Genomic DNA, 13,152 nt, shown 5'->3' with positions numbered 1-13,152 from the left:
CAGGCCTCAACCAGCTCCACCTGGCACCGGGCAAGGCCCAGCTTTGGAACAAGGATCCTGGCCAACATCAGTGCCAAGTTTCCGTAATTCATGTTGCAGGGAGGCAGCAAAGGCCATGGTGGGTGTGTCTGGCAGGGGCTCACCCTGGCCCTGCTGCATGCTGGGGCTCAGAGCCGGCCCAGCTGCTCCTGTGTGGCTCCTTCCTGCCGGTTCTCTATCTCTAGCCCAGGACAGAGTCTGGTTATCAGAATCCCAGGAGACTCGTGGGTGCCTTTCTTAGCATTTCTTTGCCTCCCATCTGGGGCCTACTTGGGAACCACTGACTAGATTGAAGAGGCAGAATTTAAGATTATGAAATAGCCCTCTTCGGGGCTGACTGTCTCCCACCCTGTAGCCCCCTGCTTAAGCCACCAGACCCCTTCCTCTCCCCCACACTGGATGCTACACTGGAGACTGGGCTGCAGAGTGCCATCCTGAGGATAGGGACTGTCATTAATTCCGAACCCTTGTTCAAGAGGTGGTGGAATACAAGCATGCTCCTTTCAGTTAACACTGGCTGAATCCCAGGCCTGGGTGGAGCTGTTGCCTGACTGCCTGTTCCCAGAGATCTAGGCACCAGAGCTGGGAGAGGGTGCTGCAAGCTTTCTTGGGCTCTGGCCGGGAAGAGTCTACAGGACCCAGCCATACATGGCACCTACCCAGCCTACTACTCAGGCCTGCAACTGCCCCAAGCTGTGCCTGTTCTTGAGCTTGCACCCCACCCCACCCCCAGGCTGAGAGGGTCGTTAGCCACCAAGGCATAGTGTCCACTTGAGTTGTCTCAGAAATGGTCTTCTCAGCCTGGGAATCAACCTCTATCATTCTCTGTGCCCCTACCTCTTTATCTGCATGGTTCGCACAATCTGGCCCCAAAGCCATTGGACACATAGGCTAGGCACAGATTAACAGTAGCCACAATAAAACTTGGTGGGGATCCTGTTCCATCATGTCATAGAACTAGCTTTGCTCATGGTCAGAGAGGTGGTTGCTTCTGAGGTGTCCCACTTCCTGGTTTCCAGGAACCCATGAGTCCACTAACTGTCTGATGGGACTTTCTGTAAGGCCTCCTTCTGGAGGTAGGGGTATAGGGGGTGGGGTGACAAACCCTGGGTTGGGGTCCACAGCAGTTCTATTTCCCCTATATGTATCCACTCACTTCAAAGATGGCGATATGCAATTTACACAAGGTGTTTCCCAGGCTCCTCAGCCCTACAGTGTTTCCGGTCTGTCCATTTTTGCTGACGTGCCTCTCCAAGGCTCTCTCGGCCAGCCAGAGTTCCCCTGGGGGCCTGAATGTGTCAGGTCTCCTTACAGGTGTCATCTGCCCCAGGAAAGCCCATCTTGTCCTGGTGAGAGATACTTAGCAGTCACTGCTCAACAGCATTGTGTCCCACAACTGCCTCAGTTTCCCAGTCAGTCTTTCAGTGATAACTCCATGGTGGCAGCTGGGTGACTGAAGGGACGGATGGACTTGTTCTCAGGGTTGAAGGGTTTCCAGGCAGCTCAGATTCTGGCAAAAGGTGAGCTTCCAAGCTCACCCTGCCATCAGGTCCACAGATGTTCCCCCCTAGGCTACCACCTGGCAGGTGCTCCTTTCTTCCAGGTGACTCCACTTAACGGGAAAGCTCCACAGTCAGTCCCCTTCTCTACAACTGCATGATGTGAATATTGAGTTTACAGATGACATGAAGACACTGGGCACCCCAGCATCCCAAAGGCAGATAGATAGCTTTTGTCCACAGTGACTGTTCATAAATAAGTTGACAAGTGTAGATCTGGTTGTTTTTGTTTTTTTGTTTTTTTCTTTTCTTTTCTTTTCTTCAGAGGTGGCAGAGTTCAGCGGCATCTAGAATGTTCTAATGGGTACCAGCAAAGAAACCATGTGATCTTATGTCTGGCTCAGGTGGAGGACAGGACCATGCTGTGGGCATTTGGGGGCGGGGGTGTATGCAGAAGAGATGTTCCCTTACACACAGAGATACCCGGAGACTCCCAACCTTAGCTACCAGATTCCCAGTATTGTCTTAGTGGCCATGGGTATAGGACTGTGCTTCCCAGGGGTGCTCACCCCTTGAGCAGGAGTTGCTCTGGATAGTGTTTATCGTTGGCAGAGTTCCTGGCAATCCTTCTCAGGAGATGTCCCTGTTAGCATTTTCTATGGCCCTGTCATCCCTCAGCTTGCCTACCCACCCAGTGGAATTCTGGGGACATATCTCCGTCTGGGAGGAGTTCCTGTTTCCCTTGGGGCTTCCTGAGGAACCAGAGTGCTGAGGCCAAGCGGGGGCAGTGTTTGATACAAACTACAGCACTTGTGCCAAAAAGAATAAGAGTTTGAGTGACTATGGCCCAGGAAGGAACACGAATTCAGGTAGCCTGAATATATATTCTACCATGGAAGTTATCACATGAAGATTTCATGGTCATGGAGTTCTTCAATCTGCAGCCATCTCTATCCAGAATGTCCTCATGGTCCAAGTTCTGTGCTTCAGCGTTTCTTTACACTGTCTTGTGACAACAGATTTTTAGCAGCAGAGAAGATCTGAAACTAGCCCCCAGGGAAGGACTACTTCCCAGATCCTGGAGAGTATTTGAAGACTGCAGAAGCAGAGGAGGGCCAGACACCCTGCCTGACCTCTGCCCTAAATGGAGGGAAGATACTCCATGATAATGCCCTTCATCAAGATTGCCTCCAGTGAATAGGTCTGGAGGCTATGTATGTCTGAACCACAGGAGTGCACAGGCCAGAGGGGAGATGGTTATCCAAAGTGAGAAAGACCTACCCTCCCGGCAGCACAGCGGCCACTTGTCCTGTGTCAATGGGATGCACTTATCTCCAGGTGCATCCCACTACCTGGGGGGAAAAAAAGCAAAACAAAAACAAAACTCCTGGGCAGTTTTACAGGAGAGGCTTGAATGAGTGGAAGGGGTAGGAGGCAGGCACCAGAGTCAGTAGTTCCCCTGCCCGTCACTGTCTTCTACCAGGAAGAAGCTGGAAAAGGACCCCAGGAGTTTCAAAGTCTTAACAAGATGCTGATCTACAGAGTAAGTTCCAGGACAGCCAGGACAGCATAGAGAAACCCTGTCTCAGAAACAAACAAGCAAACAAGCGAAAGTCTTAACACACCCTTATCTTCCTGGGAGGGTTATCTGAGACTACTTAGGAAGTGAGCAGAGATGGAGCCAGCCTGTGGATGGTGTTCAGTGGAAACTGTTTGTGTACCATGGGCAAGGACCTGGGTTGAAGTCCCAACCATGAGAAAAAGAAAACAGAGACAAAAAATCCAGACCCATGTCTCCTGACATAGCATGTCTCCCGACAGCTATGAGTCAAGGCCAACTATCAGATATGGCCACTAACCCTGGCAGAGTACATTCAAACAGAGCGCACAAAGTGTTCCTGACGGCTTGGTGACACAGACCATCCCTGCCATACTCCTGCATACATGCAGACAGGGCTTCCCCATGGGTTTTTTTTGGGGGGCAGGGGGGCGGGACTCTGGTAGAGGACATTTCCTACTTTTTTTTTAATGTATTGTTTACAGAGAAAAGTATCTTTTTATAGCCAGAAAGCTGTTTCCAGCTGAACTGCTCACCCTTACCCTGTGCTTGTGTTGGGGGCCAGGCTTGCCTGCAGGAGTCTGTCTCATAGGATCCTAGTCCCTGCTGGAGCTGGGGGCTGTGAAGGCTCAGCAGAGCCTGGGCTTGTTTGGTTCTCTAGCCTCTGGCTACAAAAGTGCCACTGTTTTAGGATAGGCAATTGGTCTGGGGTAGGTCAGTCTGAGGACAGCACAGTGCCCACGACCTCAGAAACTGACGGAAGGATTGGCTGAGGGTTCAAGCCCTGTCCAGTGTGGCTTCCGGGGCTGAGTCTGGGGTGGAGGTCGGGGTGTCCTTTGTCTGAAGTTGATGTGTGTGATGACGGGGTTGGGTGGGACGAGGGGCTGCTGTCCGTGGCTGCTTTCCCTGTGGAAACGGGTTATAGATTCAGGTGTTCCCCGACTGTACCAGATGCCCTGCATTCCCCTGCGGGCCAGATGCTGTCAGGAGAAGGATGTAGGCTGGCTTCCTGGCACTGCCCTCAGGTTCCAGGCTTGCCTTCAAATTCTTAAGTCACTTTTGAACAAGGATACCGTATTCTGTTTTGCCTTGCTTCCTCCTGCCCAACACAAGAATTGTAGAAGCAAGAGGTTCCTTGTGTCCAGAAAAAGACCCCACAGATGTTGGTGAATTGCTGGGGTCAGAGTCAAAGGCCTGAAGAGTCTCCTTGACCAAAGAGCAGTCAGAGTCAACAGGAACAGCCCCACCACAGTTACCAGGATGCATCAGGATAGAGGTCAGGCTGAGGAACCCCCAACCTGAGCAACAAGGTGGTATACTGGAGCCCCACAGCCCCTCAATGAACCCCCTCCCACCCCCCACCCCCCATTCTCCAGCAGCTCTGAACAGTGAGACCAGCCCAGGAGGATGGCTCTATCCACTCCTAATTATAACTTCCAGTGCTGGCCCAGCTAGCCGCTAGCTATTTTTAGCGTTCTCTAACCCAGCCCCCTTGTGACTCAGCAAGGTCCGGCTGGGATGAGAAAGTTGCTGTTGCCAAGGATGCTCCAGGGAAGAGAGCCGGGCAGCGCGGACCCTGGAGGTGGTGGGCAGGCCATAGAGCCTTCCCTTCCTTGGACCTTGGGCCTACAGAGCTCCGAGACAGCCTCAGCTGCTCTGCCCCTCCCCCACCCACCACTCCTGCACTTCTGGCTCAAAGCCGGCTCCTCCCCCACAGGCGAGCATGGAAAATCTGATGTCAGAATTCCAGCTTCTGCAAGGAATGTGGCCTGACCTTCACCTCCCAGGGAGCCATCTTGCCTGAGGCTCAAGGGGGTGGGCATATCCCCACCAGGCTTCTCTGGGCACTCTAAGACCCTCTCCACTTGAACAGGAGTACCCATCCTCCCCACCACAGCCTGCCCACCCTGGCCTACTACTGGTTTCGGCGTCTAGCCCTATTGCTGAGCACCCAAAGGTGCCAGGCAGCCTGTCACTGAGCTGGCCTCACCCCAAAAGCTCAGTTAATTACAGCTGCCCAGAAAAACAGCTTCTGAAGTGGGTCACAGGGTGAATGGGTAGCAGCGCGCGGGTTCCTACCCCAGCCAGGATCCCTGAACCTGAGCAGTATAGAAATCCCATCTGTGCAGTCCTGCAAGGGGTCTCCAGGATGGGGGAGGGTAGGTAGCAAAATAAAAGAAAGCTGGGGGCAGGATGAGTGCTGTGTACATGTGTAGACGTTTGTGCGTGTGGTATATACTACAGGTGTATGCTTGTGTGTACACAAAAACAGTGTTTGTATTTACACTCATTCCCTCAGGGCCAGACTCAGCATTGAGTAGGAACACCAGCCCAACAGGGGTGGGCACTGACCACCCTCCTACAGAATGGGAAGGCTTTGCCATGGGCAAAGGTGGAACTGTCCAGGAGCTGGAGTGGAGACCGGCAGGCCTGCTGAAGCCTTCCAAGTCCCAGTCCTTACAAGTTCTTAGAAGCCCTGGCTCTGCGCCTCCCTGGCAGCCCCAAGTAGCCTTTGAGTGCGGGAGACTGACCTAGGCTAAAGCGGAGACTGGTTGGCCTCTCCAGCTCTGCAGGAGGACGGGCATCCGTTGCTGTTTTCTGCCTTTCTGCCTTTCCTATGAAATGTCTGGGACTAAGTCTTCATGGAGCTTATGCCCTTGGAAGAGGAGGTTACCAAAACCCAGCTTGCTAATGTCCACAGTGGCGTCCGTCATTCAGTATTGGCCCTTTGTTCCTGTGCTTCAGCGTTAGAGTGCTTTCATACTGAGGGGAGAAAATTCATTCGTCAAGTCAGTTCCACCCTGTTAATCCTGCACTTGTTCGATATCTTCTAAGCCTGGCTTTAATAAAGCAGGGAAAATAGGAAGATTTATAAAAAGCCATTTTAGAGACTGGAGGCGGTATGCTTTTTTTTTTTTTTTTTCCATTAATCTCATTGTCACTTAGCAAATGATTTCCATTTGAAACACCTGGCTAGCTATCCCTGCTGCTGGCTTTCCCTTGAAACTTCCCACTCAGATGCCCCCAAGACAGAATAGTATATGGCTCTGACTACACCTGTTAAAATTGGGGTTTGCCATCTTTTGTTAAAAATCTAGCAGAAATTTGGACCAACAAGGAGATTGACAGACATTTGTGGCATATGTGACTAGAGGTCCCCCTGCTCCTGGCAGGCTGGTGGCTGGCAGCTGCTTTGGGGGCAGCTGCGATGAACCCTCCAACATCCATATTTCATCAGATGTAGCAGGTGGGAAGCAACTCCTTGTGCCACTGGGCCTAGAGGCTTCCAGGAGGCCACTGCAGTCCAGAAGAGTGCAACTACCAGAAGACGTACACACAGACCGACATGGTCTCACATGGATGGGGGCTACAACAAAGACACTCACAGAACAGAGGAGCTGTGCTGGATATAGCCGGGTGCCCAGGCATGGGTGGGGCTTCCCCAAGGCAGCCATACAGCCCTGGTTCCAAATGGACCCCAGAGGAGGAAGCCATCTGACATGTCCTACTTGAACCTGCACAATTGGGGCTAGGAGTAATTCTCCACTCTTCACAGATATACAAACACATACACATGCCACGTATATGCACACTACACATAGGTATGCACATGTACACATAGCACACACGTGTATACACGCAGGTCCATACACATATATACTATGTAGAGGTATATATACAGGCACACACCATACAAGGTCACGTGTCCCATAGCCCTCACCATCACAGAGCACATAAATCACCCTTCTTGAGAGAACAATTCTTCACAGGCAGGTGTCCCTGAAGATGATCTAAAAACCTGCATTGAATTCTGTGCAGAGGACACGGAAAGGGAAGCAGGCAAGGTGAGATGGGGAGAAACATGAGGAATAAACCATGAGAGATAAGCTTAGCAATACCACATATCGAGACAGAAATCAGCAACTCACTGCGGGAGATAGATAAATCAGCTCTGCCAGCTTTTGATAGACGAAGGAAATAACATTTTCCTTTTTTTTTTTAAGATTTATTTATTTATTATATGTAAGTACACTGTAGCTGTCTTTAGACACTCCAGAAAAGGAAGTCAGCACCATGTGGTTGCTGGGATTTGAACTCAGGACCTTTGGAAGAGCAGTTGGTGATCCTAACCACTGAGCCATCTCACCGGCCCTGAGATAACATTTTCAAGTAAGAAGGTGAGCCAAGTTGTTTTACAAAATGCTACATGCCATAAAGAAAATAAATAAAATGTATTTTCTAAATATATAGTATAATTTTATTTTAAAATGTCCAGATTCTAGGCCTCCTGGGACCACTGTAATATCCCCCAAGGAACTATGGTTTTGCTGAGACCCTTTTTTCCTGCAATGAAATATGCTAGAAGTGACTAGCACTATACCAGCCAGCCTTAAGTATTTGACTGGTACCAGGGCTATAGACACATGCAACCCCCTTCCTCCTGGTGACAGCCTGGGACAGTGTGCTCACATCAGGAACAGTGAGGCCAGCAGCAGCTGAACTCTCTTCTCAGGGCTGTTCCCATGACTCACACAGATATCTCCAACTACCAGGAACTGAAAAGAAACTCTCAAAAGCAGCAGTTGGGGGCTAGAGAGATGGCTCAGTAGTTAAGAGCACTTTCTGCTCTTCCAGAGAACCAGAGTTTGGGTTTTACACACACACTTAATTAAAAGAGAAAAGGTTTCAAGAATCATAAGGAAAGCTAAGCGATCAATCATAGAAGTTTGGTGATTTCTTCTGAATCGGGGCCTTCAGGGTAAACCTTTCAAAGAGTTACAGAAGTTATTGAGACGCATAAACTTTTCTGATAAGGAGAAGATTAGATATTGCCCAATGCATTTTATGAGTAAAATAGCCTTGGCCAGGAGATCAAAACTGATTCAGAAAAGGAAATTGCAGTGTATTTGCATGCAAAGATAGACTATTAGTCAATTGAATTCAAAAGGGGAAAGCCTGGGCCCAGGGTGTTAGAAGCTCAGGGTGCAGAGATAGTTGAATTCCAAGCAGTTTACAAGCTGAACATCAGCGAGGAAAATGCTCAGCCCAGTAAATACTAAGGATGGATTTGATGAAATTCTCATTTACACACAGTATTCTTTTTAAAGAATTTCAGTAGGGTAGCTATGGTGGGGCACAGTTTTAATCCCAGTATTGAGAGGCAGAAGTAGGCGGTTCTCTGTGACTTCAAGGCCAACCTGATCTACACGGTGAGTTCCTTCTTAGCAAAGGCTATAGTGAGACCTTCTCTTGGAAAGAAAAGTTTTATTTCATGGTGTGTGTGCGCGCGCATATATGTGTGTGTGTGTGTGTGTGTGTGTGCGCACGAGCGTGTGTAAGAGCCGGCATGTATACTACAGCATGTGTGTAGAGGCCAGGAGAGTCAGTTCTCTCCGTCTACTGTGAGTTCCAGGGGTGAAACTCAGGGCATCAGGCTTACACAGCCAGTACTTTCATTCCCTGAGGCGTTTCAGCAGTCCTGTGTGTAATACTTATTATAAAGTCTGTACATGTTTAATACAGAGACAGATTTTAAACCATATTCTATCTGCAAATGGATGACTCTACTGATGCAAAACTTGAAGACAGGGAGGGATGAGTGCACAGAGATGTGACTGGCTTTCATGTATCTTGAGGCCTTATAAATACACTGGGTTTTTTTCTTGTTTGTTACTGATAACCCCAGTCCAGTTAGTGCTGCCCGTATGTTCATGGGTGTGGGGCTATCCACTGACGTATCAGAGACTTATTAGCAGTCTCATCTTCCAAGTAGAGTGACTCACCCTTCCTCAGCAACCTCCCTCTGTCCACAGTTCTTATGGCAGGGGTGGGACCTCGGACAGGGGAACCCTCCCCTATTCCTTTTAGATTTTGACTGGGACATGAAGTTGGGACAGAAGCAGGATGGGAGGTACTAGGGGAAGTTGGAGGGACATAATGATGGATGAATAGGATACGCTGTACAAATGCTTGAAGTTTTTGAATAATCATCAGTTTGATCCTTGGGATTTGCAATGCTAAGACAGTAACTACTCCCTTGAGCACACTAGGTATGCACTATCACTGAGCCTCTCCCCAGCCCACCTTGGAGTTTTCTGCAGACTGGTTTTCCAGATGACTGTGTCCTTCACAAGTAAGTCTGTTTGGTCCTCTCTTATCTCAGAGTCATTAGGACTCCTGTACTGTAGCTAAGCTGGAGTGTGACGAGTGAGTGGCTTTTCCTGTCTTGTCCTCAAAGTGACAGGAAGCATTCAAACTGGATGTGACTGAGAAGGATGTGAGCTCTGCAGCTATGCCCAGGCCCTCTATCCCATGAAAGAGGTTTCTTTTTTTTTTTTTTTTTTTAAAGATTTATTTTATTATTATATGTAAGTACACTGTAGCTGTCTTCAGACACACCAGAAGAGGGAGTCAGATCTTGTTACAGATGGTTGTGAGCCACCATGTGGTTGCTGGGATTTGAACTCTGGACCTTCAGAAGAGCAGTCAGGTGCTCTTACCCACTGAGCCATCTCACCAGCCCCCAAGAGGTTTCTTTTATTGAAGTTTCATGCATGAATGTTGCATTTTATCAAGATGACCACAGGTACCTCTATTCTGTTGATATGGTAGATCATATTGGGGTGTGTGTGTGTATATGTGTGTGTGCACATGCATATGAGAGCCAAACCTTAAGTGCCATCCATCTTATGTTTTAATCTTTTTTAAAGATTTATTTATGTATTTTATGTATATGAGTGCACTGTAGCTGTCTTCAGACACACCAGAAGAGGGCATTAGATCCCATTGCAGATGATTGTAAGCCACCATGTGGTTGTGGGAATTGAACTCAGGACCTCTAGAAGAGCAGTCAGTGCTTTTAACCACTGAGCCATTTCTCCAGCCCCATCTGATTTTTTTAAAAGGTAGAGTCTCTCGTTGGTCTGGGGATCACTGGTTTGGCTACTCTGGCTGGCTAGAAATCCCCAGGGATCGCCCCCCCCCTCCCTGCCCGATCAACACTCCTGCACTACAAGGGCTACAAGTGGATGTCACCACACACATCTTTTCTACAAGGATTCTAGGAAATTAAACTTAGTCGCATCCTTGCACTGCAAGCTCTTTACTGAATAAACCATTTCTCCAGCCCCGACACTGATTTTTATACAAGGACTCAAGATAAATTCTGTTTGTGAGGCAGTGTCATTCTTCTACAAGCCTGAGTCCAACTTACCTATACTTAGCCAAACGTTTTCTGTGTCTATGAAGTGCTGTGGTCTATGTTTGTTTGTTTTAGGTTTGGGGGAGCGGTGTTTAGTTTAGTTATGTCTTGTTTTTCTTAATTTGTTGGCAGTATCTCTGCTGTGAACTGTAAAGGCTTGCTGGGACTGTCCTCAGTAGTTTTTAGAGGTGAGGCTGGCTGAGTGTGAAAGTGGAAAGGACTGAAATGGAGCCATTCTGAGGACTTGGGATGTGGAGCTGGCTGGTGGCACTGGGCCTGGCCTGGGCATGATGGGCACCAGCAGTTCTTTCCTTTGAAGACCAAGCCTAGCTGACACTCCCTGCTTCCCCAAAGACCTGCACGGACTCCTGAGGGCAGCTGGTCAGCTATAGGCAGGAGCTTTGGGCCTCTCTAGGCTTGAGGCCCCTAATCACTCTGGAGAATTTCTCAAATTCACGAGCAGTTTCTCTTACAGAACATTAAGGAAACAGGACAATGGAGCCACCATCTTCCTCCTACCCTGCTTCTTCTTCTCTGCCACCATGGACAGAGTGGTCACAGGGAGAAGGGCCATGAAGAAGTCTTTCCTACTCAGTGTTATTAGTGCTGTGATTAAACATCATGACTAAAGCAAGTTGTGGAGGAAAGGGTTTATTTAGCTTCCACTTCCACTTCATGGTCTGCCACTGAAGGAAGTCAGGACAGAAAGTCAAACAGCACTGGTACCCGGAGGCAGGAGCTGATGCAGAGGCCATAGGGGGTGCTGCTTGTTGGTTTGCTCCCCATGGCTTGTTCAGTCTTCTTTCTAACAAACCCAAGACTTCAGCCCAGGGATGGCACCACCTGTAATGGTATGGGCCCTCCCCCACCAGTCACTAATTAAGAAATGCCCTACAGTCTAATCTTCTAGAGGTATCCTCTCAGCTGGGTTCCCTCCCTTCCAATGACTCTGGCTTGGGTCAAGTTGATATAAAACTAGCTGGCACAGGTCCTATAAGATGGCAGCTTTCTGGTTATTTTGGCTAGGCCTGAAGTTTTCTCAGGACCCACAGACATCGAGCCACTGTTGCACTGGGGAAGCTGAACATCACAGGGCTGGCCTAACTTCAGGTATGGAAGTGAAGATGCCTCTAGTCTGCTCAGTGACTAGTGTCACCACTGCAGCTGCAGATCACTGTTCCAGGCTAAGCTGGAGACCAGCAGGTAGGACAGTGGTGTTCTGGTTCTGACCTGGCACTAGGAATGGGGACCCTGGAGTAGGAGGCAGAAAGAACAAAAGAGCTGGCACTGGACTGTTGAAGTCAGAGGATGGGCACTGTTCAAGGATAGGGAGGGACCTAAGGTGGAGCTCTGGGAGAAAGAAGAGCTGGGCAGGAAACAAGGATAGGGGGTAGGGACAGTGAAACAGAACTGCTACAGGCCCACACAAGAGGGTGTGTCTTAATGGCTCGGTGCAAGGTCCAGGAACAGGTGTTAGGGCACCTGGTTTGATAGGAGCAGAGAGCAGGGTGTGGTTGTGCTCTGCTAAGAAAGAGGCTTCCCTGGGAATAGATAGGCCCTTCGTGGGAAACCCCAGCCTTGGTCTCATTCATCCTAAGAACAGCAGAGACAATTTCCATGCCCTGCCTGCCTGTCAAGGAGTCTCTAGCATTGGACACTTAGCACATCCAAGCTCCCTGTCCTGGGCCAGAAGTTCTCATTGCTAGCCACCTCCATTCCCAGGGGCATCAAGAAATCAGTCTGTCATTAACAGCACTCATCGTTCTTGCTGAGGACCCAGGTTCAACTTCCAGCACCCAGGTGGTGTCTCAAAACAATCCATAACTCCAGTTCCAGGGAATTTGATGCCTTCTTGGGCACAAGGTATGCACTTGTGCATAGACATTGTGATGATTATTCTTGGTTATGAACTTGACTACATCTGGAATTAATGAAAACCTTTAAAAATGAAGGGCACACCTGTGAGGGATGTTTGCTTAATATGAAATAGGCAGATATACTTCTAATCTGGATCTTTGAGGTAGGACACCTTTAATCCAGATCTTCTAAGTTGGGAAAAGACATGCTTTTAAATCAGATCACTTGAGCTAGGAAGACATATGGGATCTTCAGAGTTGGGAAGATCCATCTTTAATACAGATAGACTGATCTGGGAAAACCCAGCTCTAATCTGGGCCATACCTTTTGTTAGATGCCTATACAAGGACATGGAAGAAGGAAGCTTTTGCTTTTTACCTCCTTGCCATCACTTTGCTAGCCAGTCTTTTCCCTCACTAGCATCACGGCGCACACTCGGGCTTCTAGCATCTACTGAAGGTCAGCTGTGTAACTGAGTAACCACTGCATTCCGGGACTTTGTGTTCACAGCCAGCCATTGTTGGATTAGCTGAACCACAACCTGTAAGCCAATCTAATAAATCCCCTTTCTATACATATAGAGATTCATTCTATAAGTTCTGTTACCCTAAAGAACCCTGACTAGTGACAAGGTTGGAGAGATGGCTCAGTGGTTAAGAGCACTGACTGCTCTTCCAGAGGTCCTGGGTTCAATTCCCAGCAACCACATGGTAGCTTACAACCATCTGTAATGGGATCTGATGCCATGGGTGTGTCTGAAGACAGCTACAGTGTACTCATGTACATAAAATAAATAAATATTTTTTAAAACCACTGACAATGCAGGCATATATGTGTGCAAAACACTCACATACATAAAATAAAAATAATTAAAGATAAAAACAGAACAACAAAAAGCCATCTGGGACCCCTTCCCAATACAACGTTCTTCATTCCTGACCTGCCATGGAAAGCTCCACCATCAGAAGGCAGCAAGCTCCAACTGCCAGACCTATGCA

The 13,152-nt window shown here is 48.7% G+C and overlaps 1 long non-coding RNA gene across 1 annotated transcript; it reads left to right on the top strand.

Annotated features, from left to right (window-relative positions):
* Positions 1 to 8,096: 8,096 nt before the first annotated feature.
* On the top strand, positions 8,097 to 10,917 carry Gm32571. The gene is made up of 3 exons (XR_389966.2): positions 8,097 to 8,306; positions 9,147 to 9,229; positions 10,773 to 10,917. It is a non-coding gene; the product is annotated as a predicted gene, 32571 (long non-coding RNA).
* Positions 10,918 to 13,152: the final 2,235 nt, after the last annotated feature.

The sequence above is a fragment of the Mus musculus genome, chromosome 7, assembly GCF_000001635.26.
Source record: "Mus musculus strain C57BL/6J chromosome 7, GRCm38.p6 C57BL/6J".
NCBI lineage: Eukaryota > Metazoa > Chordata > Mammalia > Rodentia > Muridae > Mus > Mus musculus.
This window is presented reverse-complemented; position numbering and strand designations above follow the sequence as displayed.